A 14792-nucleotide genomic window follows, 5' to 3' on the forward strand; every position below is an offset into this window, starting at 1 on the left:
TAATGGACCCACATTTCATCCATCGTCACAAAACGTCGAAAAAAGTCCGCTCGATTACACTGCAACAACGCCAAACTGACCGTTAAATCATCAACGCGCTGCTGGTTTTGGTCGATGGTCAGCAAATGCGGCACCCATCGTGCTGATAGCTTTTTCATGTCCAAAACATCGTGCAAAATGTATCCCGCCCGTTCTTTTGAGATACCCACGGCCTCAGTTAACTCGCGCAACTTCACTTTACGATTACTCAAAATGATTCGATGCACTTGCTTTGCGATTTCCGCATTCGTAGCCTCTTTTGGCCTTCCAGAGCAAGGTGCGTCTTCGGTGCTTGTACGACCCATTTTAAATTCACTAAACCACCAATAAACTGTTGTTCTCGAAGGAGCAGATGTGGGATAATATTTCTGCAACCATTTCAATGATTGTTCAGAAGTTTTTCCCATCAAAAAACAATGTTTGATCAAGATGCGATATTCCAGTTTTTCCATTTTTTTTACGAAGGCGAAAGTAACGCCACTTAAATGACTGTAGTTTGTAAACGAATGAACGAAATGTCATGAAACTTCATACATAAACTAGTGACAAATGAATCTCTCGAAATGAATCATGTTCTGTGGGGAATTCTTAATGCCTCACTAGCGCAGCGAGCGTAGTAAGCTTAAGGATTGTGTTGGTAACGAGTTGCCTAGCGTAAAAAAATAATAAAAAAAGAAATATTATATTAAGAGATCAATAGAGGTGTTCGTCCTGTACGTTCGTATAAAATTGTACTCGTGAAATAAATATTATATTTACAGTTACAAATTAAGTCTCGATTGTAAATTTCTTTATCACATCACACGACAAGCGTGGGCTTGTCAAAAGAACTCTGACTTATCCATTGAGTCAGATTTCCCACATTGGTGACCCCGACGTGATTGTGATACGAAAGGCCGTTGTGATACGAAAGGCCATCGTGATACAAAAGGCCGACGAGATTTAAAGGCCGATGTGATCGAGAGGAAGAAGCGATTAACTGGTAACTGTCATTCGAGTAACATCGAGACGAACTTGGTTTCGAACCGAGCAGAAGTGCACATTGCCGACGTCGTAGCCGATAAGGAAGCTCGTCGCCGACGTAGTAGCCGACAAAGAGGCCCATCGTCGACGTCGTAAGCAGCAGCAAGCTCATCGTCGATATTGTGACCTGTCGCAAGGCCCTATCGTTAAGGTCGGGGCCAGTGGAAAATTCTCGCCGTTGAAAGCACCGCAGAGACATATCCAACGACAGGCGCTCAGCGTTCCGCCGACGTGGGAACTGCACGAATCAGCCCAGGAGCCGGCGTTCAGGACGTCATCGCCGTCGCCGCCATTGTGATCTGTCAAGGACGACCTCGCCGCCATTGTGACCTGTGAAGGACGACTTCGCCGCATAGCAGTCGGGCAAGTTGTGTATGCAGCGCGTTAGTTTTTAAGCGTGCGTAATCCGGTAAACAGGAAGGTAGATCTAAGTGCCGGATTCGTTGTCACTCGGGGGGGAGTATGTGGGGAATTCTTAATACCTCACTAGCGCAGCGAGCGTAGTAAGCTTAAGGATTGTATTGGTAACGAGTTGCTTAGCAGCGTAAAAAAAAATAATAAAAAAAGAAATATTATATTAAGAGATCAATAGAGGTGTTCGTCCTGTACGTTCGTATAAAATATTGTACTCGTGAAATAAATATTATATTTACAGTTACAAATTAAGTCTCGATTGTAAATTTCTTTATCACATCACACGACAAGCGTGGGCTTGTCAAAAGAACTCTGACTTATCCATTGAGTCAGATTTCCCACAGTTCATTTTCTAGTGGCACCACCTATTGAAAAATCTCGGGACTTTTCAGCCCATGTAGTATATATATATATATACATATATATATGCATATATATATCGTTTTGCGTGACGCTGTATGTGTAGAAAATAACGGCGTTATACGAATCAATCAGCTGTAACCGGTATGACCCGCGTTCATAGTATCGTTGCCGCGCAACAGTGTGTGTGTGTGTGTGTGTGTGTGTGTGTGTGTGTGTATCTATGTATGTGTGTATATGTATATGTATATATATATATATATACATATATATATATATATATATACATACATATATATATATTTATATAGTGTTTTGTGTCCACAAAATAGAAAAAATGTAGTAGCAGAATATTGTCTGCCTTTGATAAGAGAAGGTTATGGGTGCTTTCTAACAAGCGACTCACTAAGTACAATACAGTACAATATCTCATCCTTGTATTAGCGAACAAGATTGTAATGATGCACTATGTCACACTGTGTCTCTTGGAAGGCACTCTAGAAGGCCAAAATTGATTATTGTGATGTGTGTTTCTTGTTGGAAGGCACCCTATAAAGCCAGAATGAGAAAGGTTAGCATCTTTATGTTATTCGTAAATATCACTTTTATTTATCATACAAGTGATATGATTAAATGTTACAACAATAAATTGCGCTTTACCTATTTATATAATTATGATCCAATGTCAGTGGCGTTCATCGTGGACTGACTATTTTTAATTTATTGGCAGAGGCATTCGATTATCAAATTTGGTGAAATACAATTACAGAATCAATTTGTAGAATTTTGTGTCTGCAATTGAAGAAATGTAAATAGATGCATTGTCATGATGAAATCAAAAGCTGATTGCTTGACATGATCGAAACAAAGGAACTAATGAAGAAAAAAAAACTGAATATCAGTAAACAACTTCTTTGAAACCTTACAACTTTTGTCTGAAATGTTTTTTCTAAAAACGTTATGTAATGGCCTTATAACACAGAATGGCCGTAATTCAATTATAGAAGAGAAAATGAATCATAGGTCAACGTATTATATTTTGGTATACTATGCATGCCGATACAAGTATAATTCACATTCCTTTACGATTATAGTTATAGTCACCTTTATGTTCAGCTCCTAAATTAGGGGTCTTTTTGGACACCCTATATAATATATATGTTATACATATATATATAACATACATTACACAGTCAATAATCACATGCATAATTTTTGTACGATGCTGTACGTTTATGAAATGTATATAAGTATATCATATTCAAAGCAAAATGTTTTAGCAAATGTGTACACTTATAGGTCAATGTGTACGTTGACTAACAGCAAGTTACAATAAGTATATTTTTATTAAATATACTCTGACTGTGACTTAGATATATCTTCGGATGTAACCATGTATTTGAAATACATGTATACACGTGTAATGTAATAACGCTTTTTCCTTTATTCTCAATACCATTTTACTTAGGATGTAACATGTATTGTCAGTACGTAAATACATTGCACATACATATTAGGTGTTGGAATTAATTCGTAGCGTTTTTTAATGAAAGAATGTTATTTATTTCACATGAGCATTAAAAAATACATTAATGAAAGTACTTCCCATCACTTGTAAAACGCTACGAATTAATTCCAACACCTAATATGTAGCTATTCCATCTCTTTTTATTATGTTTAATGGGCCTTTTACAATGATAAGCCATAAATCAGCCATATATGAGAAGTCAGACGCTAAAAATTGACTGTGATTTGATCAATTTTTAGCTTCTGATTTCTGATTTGTAACTAATGGCTTATTGTATTGTAGAAGGCCCATAAAAGAAAGATAGAAGTTACTCATACTTAGCTTTTCATGCAAAAATAATATAGACACATTAGTGAATATTAGAATTATATTTTATGTGCATTATGATGTAACACATTACAAAACATAAAATATATTTCTAATTCATATTCACATATGCATGTAGCTACTTCATCTCTTTTTGTTACGTGTAACAGAAAGATGTACTGATCCTCTTTTTTCTACGTTTAATAAAAAAAGATATGTTTTTTTATGGTCAAATATACAGATATTAATGATATATGCTTTTATATTTTCAATATCAGAATATACATACAACTAATATAAATCAAAGTTAACGAGAGTCAAACGCAGATGATCAGACGTAACATCTTAAAAAAAATGTCAAATCAAATTACGAATTCTCTGATAAATCCTCATTTTATGTGTACATATATACGCATTATATATATATTAGGTGTTGGAATTAATTCGTAGCGTTTTTTAATGAAAGAATGTTATTTATTTCACATGAGCATTAAAAAATACATTAATGAAAGTACTTCCCATCACTTGTAAAACGCTACGAATTAATTCCAACACCTAATATATATATATATTTATATATGTGTGTATGTTGTGTGAATATATATATATATATATATATATATATATATATATAATATTTGTATACAATTTTAATATTGCATTTTTAAACATAGGGAATGTATAAATAGCTTAGCATTGGTAACTTCTATCTGCAACGTATGTATATTCACACATTATAGTATACATATATGTAATATTGTATAATTTTGCCTATATGTGTATTATATTTAAGTACACACACTACTAATATTTTAACATGATTAACTTCTACATCTTTTTATTAAGCAAAATGTGATATAGCTATGTATATTATATGTATAATATATCTATATAGCTAATACATATCACATTATGACTTAAAATGACATTGTATAACAGGAAAAATGCTATTAGGGCCATGTGTCAATGTACACTGTCAATACTGCAAAGCTATAATTACGTATTTTCAGTACTACGCAGTTAATATCAGTACACAATCGTAGTATCAGTCTTTTTCCTATGATCAATATCATTTTAGGATTTAGTCAAGATGTAACATATATTATTATCAATATATCACACGTGGACACGTGTTTCATATATATATATGTATATATATGTATATATATATGTATATATAATATATATATGTATATATATATATATATGGATATTCATGAAAAAGAATTACATTATGTATATGCAATTATGTATGTGCAATTTATTGATACTATAATATTATTACCTAAAATGGTATTGGACGTAAAGAAAAAGTGCTACTATGGCTTTGTATCGATATAACTATTAAAGTTAAAAGTCACGTGCACTAACTCATGTTTAAGGGATGAAACACTCCTTTGAAAAAAAACAGTTTTTTTTTTCGAGCTGAATATCATCGGAAGTATAAAAGATAGAAAAAAAATTTTTAAACAAAAGTTGTACGGTTTCAAGAGTACTTTAAAGTTATAGATAAATAAAAATTTTGTTTATTTTTTTGTTCAATAAAATACCCTCACCACTCATAATTTTCTAAAATTTTCAAATTTTTTTTCAAATTAAAGAATATTTTTTTACGAATTCAACCATGTGTAATAAAGTTATATTACAACATATCATTTTTGAGAATTAATTATTAACGCTTCCGTATATACGTAATCCATGTTCATATATGCGTAAGTAATTGTCGTCAGAATAGTAAAATATATGAAAACTTGAAAAGATGTCTTAAGTAAAATTTATAGTTTTCTATGTGCTTTATTATATATGTATTTAAATTTTTTATACAATATATATATATATATATATATATATATATATACAACGTAAAAACAAACGTGGTTATAAATTTAAACATACAAAAAGAAGAGCATAAGAAACCACAGCACAAGTTTGTGATATTTATTTATTATTACATTAATTAAAACATTAAATGTTTCGGTCACAATTTGACCATCTTCAGTAAATTCATAATATTCTTAAAACGCTGAGTTACATCTAGTTGACATTAAATTCAACCGTCGTATGTTGTAATTATATAAACGTGTTCTTTTCTATGTGAAGATGTTTCGTACAATAATGTTACAACGCCAATTGTCATATCACGAAAAGTGTAGAACGAGAATTTCCAGATTCTAATTTAAAACAAATTTGTTCATTAATATCTTCTAATCGGAATATAAAAGAATCGTTACCTGTTTTATAGCAAAAAAATAACGATGAATCTCAAGTACATCCTTTCCACAGATAGAAATTTGCCGTGACATTGTGTTTTGTTATTTGTCATATCATATATTTTACCACTATTTATATATATGAGTCAACAGTTTGGAAAGTTCTAGAATTATTTATTAAATGAGAGAGAGAGATCTTTCTTAAGAAGAAGAAGATAAACATCAGGCAAACCTTCCGTGTCATTTTGTTTATTGATACCACTTGTTTAGTCTTTAATATGTATCATTTCAGAAATTCTTCTTTTCATTAATGATTGTTCTGTGTCTAAAATTCTTAGCCCAATTCAATTCATACATCTCATTCAAACGGTGACATGAAACCACTGATATCTCGTAAGTGGGTTTTCTTATGTCAGTCTTATGTTCTTATGAGTTTTTAATTTCCTTTTAGTTTGACCAACGTAAGACGATTCACAATTTAAATAATTAGTTTTGTAGACTACTCCACAATGGTCATCCTTAAGCAAAGGATCCTTTCCAGTCTTTATAAATGTATTCATTTTATTCATAGGTTTATAAGCTATATTAAAACCATGAATATGTGAAAGTTTTTGAATTTTTCAGATACTTTACTTAAGTATGGTATCGTGAAAAATTTTTTCTTTGAATTCGCATTAGAATCGCGTTCATTATTATTTTCTTCGCGATTTTGATCTAAATTAGTTCTATTTTCCAATGTTTTTATTCTATTTTTTATTGTTGAAAATATGAATTTAAGAGGATAACCATTACTTAAAAGAGTGTGAATTAAATCAGAGATGTTTTTTTTCATGAAATTTAGGATGGGATAAAAGCAAAATTCTATCGAATTTCCCAATGATTACTCCCCTTTTATGTACTACCGGATGATTCGAAAAATAGTTTAAATATCTCCCAGAATTGGTAGATTTTTTATAAATATCAAAGATAATGCTTCCTTCTTGTCTCATTAATTTCATGTCTAGAAAATTTATGCCGTTTTCATCGCCAAAGTAGTTTCATCAACAATAAATCTAAGCTTTTCATGATATGAGTTAAACAATTCCAGAACTCCTTGAACCTTTTCTTTATGCATAGCTAACACAATGTCATCCGCATAATGAAAATAAAAAGACGAGATAATATTATTCGCAGTAATAATTTCTTTTTCTAAATCTTGTAAAACTATGTTCGCTAATATAGGGGAAGCCCATAACAAAGGAGAGTCCATTGGCATGCCAAAAATCTGTCTAAATATTTTTTTATCGAATTTAAAAAATGTAGAGTTAATTATAATCATAATTGCTTTAATAAACTCATGTAAAGGAATCAAAGTCTTACTTTCAATCAAATTCTACCTACGTTCAATGCTTTTTAATACTAAATCGGTCGGAATGTTCGTGTACATGGAGACCACATCAAATGATATAATACTAAAATTTTTATCGATTACCTTTCCATTGAGTTTATTTATTAAATCAAAAAAACTATTTTTTACATAACTGAAATTCTTTTTATTACTATTGTCTATGATTTCTTTTAAGAAGGTCGCCAGTGGAAAAAAAGCACTATTAATGCAACTAACAATCAATCTTAGAGGATGACCTTCCTTATGAATTTTTGGCAGTCCATAAGAATTCGGAAGTTCGCTGTCAGATACATACAATTTTTTATATAAATTTAGATCAATGTACCCCTTGTTTTTCCAATTTTTTAGTAAGTTACCAATTTCCAATGTTATTTTATTAGTGGGATCTTTATTTATTAATTTATATGTAGTCTGATCATTGAGAATCTCGTACATTTTCTCCCTGTAACTTTCCCGATTCATAATTACGGTGGTATTACCTTTATCCGCTCTAGTGATTAGAATATCAGGATTCTCTAAATCGCTTAATTTCCTTTACACCTTCATATATAATTTTATTCTCGGCTTAATGCACAGTTCTTAATTGACTTAAGTATTTGAATTGTTTCGTTCCTAACCATTTTACATACTTCATCGTCAGCTCTGAAAAGATTGTGTTCAACGTGTTTGATGAACTCACGTATAATTCTTTCTTTGCTGATAACATTATTAGGTAAGTTGAATTGCTGACTTAATTGCAATACAACTTTGGCTTTTTTTGAAATTTCAGTATTACTGAGATTTATAAGCCATTGTTTGTTAGTACTTAGTGTTTCAAAATTTGTATTAAATCTGTCCGGATTAATATTAATATTATAAGATGATTGTATTTTATTAGACCTCGTATTTTTATTTTTGAAACTTTTTTAATTTCAATGGTGCACAAAAAGTATCACAATTCATCTCAGAGTCCACCAATTGCATTATATTACATATAATTAATATTCTTAATTATCGATCGATTAATTTTCGATCTTTCTCTGCGAATATGTTTAGCGATTAGAAGATATTAATGATATACAAATTTGTTTTAAATTAGAATCTGGAAATTCTCGTTCTACACTTTTCGTGATATGACAATTGGCGTTGTAATATTATTGTACGAAACATCTTTACATGGAAAAGAACACGTTTATATAATTATAACATACGACGGTTGAATTTAATGTCAACTAGATGTAACTCTGCGTTTTAAGAATATTATGAATTTATTGAAGATGGCCAGATTGTGGCCGTTTAATGTTTTAATTAATATAACAATAATTAAATATCACAAACTATAACTTGTGCTGTGGTTTCTTATGCTCTTCTTTTTATATATGTGTGTGTGTGTGTGTGTGTGTGTGTATTTAGATTTTCTAAATATATAATATTTCTAAGATATATATAATATTTTTAAGATATATACATATTAATACTGCTATTATTTCTTTGACATTTATGCCTACATTTTAACAAAATTGTAAGGTTCGTAAGATATTCTCGTAAAATTTGAATTTTGAAGTGTTTATATCTTTATATGATATTTTACATACATCTTTTTATTGATTATAAAATTTACAAGAAATCGTTATAAATATTATGAATAATTTTAATTAAATATTTATGAATAATCTTACATCTTATGATACATATGCATAAAATTAGAATACTGTGGTTATAAGTTCTTACGAGTTTTACGAGAACAAGTTACGATTTTACGAGTCTTACGATTTTGATTAGTATTAATTTCTTCTATGAATAAAAATTAAAAATAATTTTATTCCAAATCCATTCTTTTATAATAAAATTATTGTATAAGATTGAATCTTTAAAAAATAAATTTTTAAAAAATTGTATTAAAAATACATTGAAGTAGAAAATACATATTTAATATCTATATTTAATATATATATATATAAAGTATATTTAAATTGTTAGAAAATCTCGCGTTTGAATCATCATGTGTAATGAGATATAAAAAATAACTTTCTAAATCGCGTATCAGAATCGTGACATATTTTTCAAAGAAAGGATAAGTTTCTTGAAATAGATGATAGGAATAACTGTGAACATCTTATTTACTTGTCATTTGTGTAATAATTTCTAAATGTGCGAGAGCGAACCAGAGCGAGAGCGCTGATCGTGAAATTTTTAAAGTGATGCGGCGTTTGTCTTACTGTCTTTCTCGCTAGTTTAAATCCGGCTCGAAGGACCAGAAAATGTGCGAGAGCGCACCGCGCGGACAGATTCGAGTGAGAAAACGGCACAAGGTTGATATGATGCACGACAGTGAAGAGAACTCCGTTTCATTTAATTTAACAAAAGAATTTCTTTAATGTATTCAGTTACAAAGTCAAAAGATATAATTAATTAAAGATCAGATTAACAGAATATTAAATGCGGTCACCTTTTCCAAATTGAGCTTGGAATCGCGGTGATGGAAAATCTCGGCGATTTTCCTCGAAGCTTCTCGAAAGATTCGGTTTATAGCGATTTCACTAAACGGTTAGCACGGCGATTTTACGAAGCGCGACTATGACTCTAAGAACTCTAAGAACTTTTTGGAAGTAAGTAAGAGGACGGCGAGATCGAAGCATTTATTGCTTTCGATCTGAGCTTTCCCTTTTGGGAAAAATCCAATAAAAATTTGCCACAATCGTAATTATTACGTGGCATTAGGTGTACAAAATTGATTGGCGCTTTGGATTCTTTTCTAGCGACGTTCAACGTAACAGTCATGCGCGACAGAAAATCCGTGCGTGGGATTGGTGACAGCGCGTGACGTATTCGTCGGAGCGCGGCGCTCGCGTGCGCGAATTGAATCGTTCTAGAACTTTCGATTGTCCGTTGCCGGTAACGACAACTTGTTTGCGTGTTGCGCAAAACGAATTGTTTTTAAAAAGAACAAAGAACGACGAATTTGATGATTTTAACGAGGATTAAAATCATGTTTGAGATGAAATCACGAGCTCAATTTGTGCATGCGTTCAATGACAATTAATGTCGATCGACTGAAAGAATTCTTGCTTTTCTTTCGAATTACCGATCTCGAACACTAAACGTACTTAATAATGAAATAATTTTTAAATGTTTATATACAATAAATTTATATTTTGTATCGTTTACTTATTATATTCATTACAATAATGATACTGGATGAAAAAATGTTTTAAACATAATGACTTCTTGCACCATGAACATCTTACTACAGTTATATTACTGCAACCTTCGGTATCAACGGTGTGGAACTTTTATAATCAAAATTATATTCTACTGGATTTTCAAATTCTTCTGATCTTTCGTTTGTATAATCACTTTTAAACCACACGAATATTTAAATATCAAAGGAACAACAACATATTGAACACAATATCCAAATTATCTTTAAAAGATAGGACAAACCAAAACGATAGGACAAATTTTAAGAAATTCTAAAGATCAAAGACCTCCACTCAGCTCCGCAGAAGTATATAAAATACTTTATTCTTGCGGATAAGTATACATTGGAGAAACCGAGAGAACCAATGTGATGTCAAGCTAAACACATATATAATAAAGCATATATAAATTTTACTTAAGATATCTTTTCAAGTTTTCATATATTTTACTGTTCCGACGACAATTACTTACGTATATAAGCATGGATTATGTATATACGAAAGCGTTAATAATTAATTCTCGAAAATGATATGTTGTAATATAACTTTATTATATATGGTTAAATTCGTAAAAAAATAATCTTTAATTTTGTAAAAAAAATTTGAAAATTTAAGAAAGTTATGGGTGGTGGGGATATTTTGTTAAACAAAAAAATAAACAAAATTTTTATTTATCTATAACTTTAAACTATAACTCTTATTTATCTCGTTATTTATCCATAACTCTTGAAACCGTACAACTTTTGTTCAAAAAATTTTTTTCTTTTATACTTCCGACGATATTCGCCTTGAAAGAAAAATACCGTTTTTTTTTTAAAGGGATGTTTCATCCCTTAAATATGAGTTAGCGTACGTATAAAAAATTCGTGTTAGATTCGTGTTAGATCGTGTTAGATCTCTTAGATTTTCGTGTTTAACAACATACGTCATGTAGAATCGGTTCCAAACATTTGTGAAACTTCCCTTGTCAGTAGTATAACAGTGACGGTTCTGGATCAGGTATACAGTCACTGGCTGCCACCAGGCGACGCTGTCGTTGTGTGAATCTTGTAGGTATAGGAGATTGACATGCTCCCTCTTGTCATTAGTGAGCCGCAGAGGAAGGATTTGCTTATCTTCGATGCTGTACACGTTGATCGATATGTTGTTGAGATTTTCGAATTTCGGAATGTCTTTTAAAGTCATTGGAAATTCGATATCCGCGAGATTCAACACAGTCGTGTAATGCGGGAATGATAATTTCTACATCTACATGTCTTTCTGCGAGATATAGAGCGGCTACTACCGACCACGCGAAGCATGCATGTCCATCGAACGTTGATCACCGCTTTCTTAAGTATAATTTCTCGCGCGTAACATACCTCGAAGTAACATCCCGCGCGCATTGAATTGTGCTTATTCACATTCACTACCAAATTAAGAATTCGCGACAATGCCCATCCGCTGTCGCGTTCTTGAAATTCGTCCAGTGATGTCAAGATGGGCTTGACGTGTCGCTCGTACCACTCGCGCATATCGGTGCATCGATATATCTTGCTGTTCTTTGTAATTATGCTCTTATTAGCACGTTCATTTTTCGTCGCAAACTCGCCGTTGAACACGTTGTTCACTTTTACACTGCTGTGTCTTGCTACAGTGTCTCGCACTCGCTCGAGCACTACATCGCCAGCGTCTTTCAAAAACCGTCGCAACTCGATGTGATTAGAGTTTATCACCGCGCCTGTCAATATACGACTCTCGAACGCTGTTTCGATCTCGCGCCATCGAAGTCCATATCCGGAATCCACATGTACAAATTGTCCACGCACCGAATCCTTCAAATTCTCGAGCCTCGCGATATATGTGATCACTGATTGTCTCTTGCCGATCGATAATCGCGGGCGTTTGGCATGACTTTGCTCTTCTAGAGATTCTATGAGCTCGTTGCATCATTGTTCCCATGCGATGTACTATTCTATGATATTCAGCTGGATCGCTTGCTCTATCAAATCGCGCTCTACATAATCGCATTGCATTGACTAATGACGCGGTGCGTCTAAATCTTCTCATTTTATACTAATTACTTGGTCACGTGACATTTGTATCACATTGATGATGATGTTACCGCTCGAACATATTGTGACATGTCGTACCATGTCGAATGTTCGTGAAAAATCTGATCATGTACGAGGGGTATCCAGAAAATAAGTTCCATTTTTTTTTTACAAATAAAGTTTTTATTGAAAAAATCTAAAATTTACATGGATAATACTTGACAACTTCTAGTCTTTTTCTACATAATTCCCGTCAATCTCAATACATTTTGTATATCTGGAAACAAGCTTCGAAATCCCTTCTGCATAGAAACTTCCCGCCAGTTCTTTAGTCCAGTTAGTTACAGCTGTCTGAACTTCCTCGTCGCTTTGGAAGCGTTTTCCGGCCAAGGACTCCTTCAGTTTCGTAAAAAGATGGTAGTCCGATGGTGCTAGATCCGGGCTATACGGTGGGTGGGTCAAAACATCCCAACTAAACTGATTCAAAAGTGCAGTTGTTGAAGCAGCGTTTTTCTGAAACGATCTCATGGATAAGACTTCGGGATATCTCTGGAAAAAGGTTGTGGAGTTCATCTAAAGTTAAATGACGATCATTGCGAATCGCATTTTCAATTTTTGTCGTCAACTCATCCGTGATAAGGGAGGGTCTGCCTCTCCCACTTTCATCTTCAAGCGAATGTCTTCCTGCCTTAAATTCTCGGACCCATCTCCGCACCATAGATTCACTCATCACACTCTCTCCATATACAGAAACAAGCTGTTTGTGAATATCAACCGATTTAAAATCTTGAGCAAAAAGAAACTGAATGATGCCGCGCAAAACAACTCGAGAAGGAATCGGAATGGAGGTGGCGAGACGCGAAGTGGAGGACTCCATTTTGATAACCTCTCCTGACCGTGTTTCACGAGCTACTGACGCCGAACACCGCTCATTCTATTCGGTAGCTTCCCCTCTTCAATGCTGTGTTGCCAGCTCGCTCATACATCGACCTTACTAAACGTATAATACAAACGGAACTTATTTTCTGGATACCCCTCGTACAATATTTGGCAACGTCGCATTTATATCAAATCGCATTGACGTCACCGCGAAACATGCCATGACATGTTGTGACTTGTCGTAGCATGTCTTTGAAAAACTTTTGATTACGCTCTCTAATAAAGCCGTCGACACTTGCGAAATTGCAAACGTCGCATACACACGTTTTTGTTATGTTAAATTAAATTGATGATGTCATCGCGAGAGGCGTCAAATAACAAATACGATGCAGCAAATATAATAAAAATCCAAATATTGAATGTAAATTATTTACACTGTGGATAATAGTAACAATAATAATACATATATACTTGTATATATATTAGGTGTTGGAATTAATTCGTAGCGTTTTACAAGTGATGGGAAGTACTTTCATTAATGTATTTTTTAATGCTCATGTGAAATAAATAACATTCTTTCATTAAAAAACGCTACGAATTAATTCCAACACCTAATATATATATATGTGTGTGTGTGTATATATTATAGTATATGAAAAATAAATAAATATTAACTGTGTGTCTCAGCATTTAAAATTGTCCATTCCTTCCGCCTTCGCGACATCTATTCGTTCTTTTCCTTCCTATATTCTTCGTATCATATTACAAGCCGGCAGCATCATTGCGATCGATGGTATCATCGCGTTTGATAATATTGCTACGCTCGCTTTAAAAGCATTATTAATATAATTGAATAAGTACAATAGAAATAATATATATATATATATTGTGTGTATATATATATATACTTTTTGTTTATGAGAATAGTAAAAGGAGTCATATAAGAAGCTGCAATGAGAGAGAAAAAAATCGTAAGTATAGGATGCATATGAATCGCAACGGATGGCACGTATCGAGAGAAAGATGGTAAGTATATAGCAAGTATATGAGATAGAGCGCACGGCTGCGGCGGCGGTGGCAGCGCTGCTCAATATTTCAATGTGTATAACAGTAATTTAATTTGATAGCCGGATGCTCTATGCCCAACAAAAGCAACTTTCTACGAACTTATTTTGTCGATCTTCTCTCAGTGACACTTTTGATTTACTTTGTTTACATCAACTGCCATAGATAAATCCCAGGACAGTCTCGCTAAGCAAAGAATGTTTTTCAGCGACAGTCTTGTCCACGTCTCTCGCGCACGGACATCATCAGTTTTATATATACATATACAGGGTGGGCCATCTATTGGTACGTTTTTAAAAATGCGATCAAATGAGCATACATTGATATTTTTTATTAATTTTTTTTTTGTTGTGAAGCTAAAAGTATCCG

General features: G+C 32.8%; 1 protein-coding gene and 1 pseudogene across 3 annotated transcripts in view; both read right to left on the reverse strand.

Moving 5' to 3' along the window:
* The window catches only part of LOC105154647 (uncharacterized), a 577042-nt gene that overhangs the window by 305081 nt on the left and 257169 nt on the right, over nt 1–14792 (reverse strand). The gene's annotated exons all lie outside the window — the stretch shown is intronic.
* Nucleotides 11139–13760, reverse strand: LOC147909056 (uncharacterized; annotated as a pseudogene).

This window comes from Acromyrmex echinatior, chromosome 7 (genome assembly GCF_024713525.1).
Source record: "Acromyrmex echinatior isolate Ae372 chromosome 7, ASM2471352v2, whole genome shotgun sequence".
In the NCBI taxonomy this organism is placed as follows: domain Eukaryota; kingdom Metazoa; phylum Arthropoda; class Insecta; order Hymenoptera; family Formicidae; genus Acromyrmex; species Acromyrmex echinatior.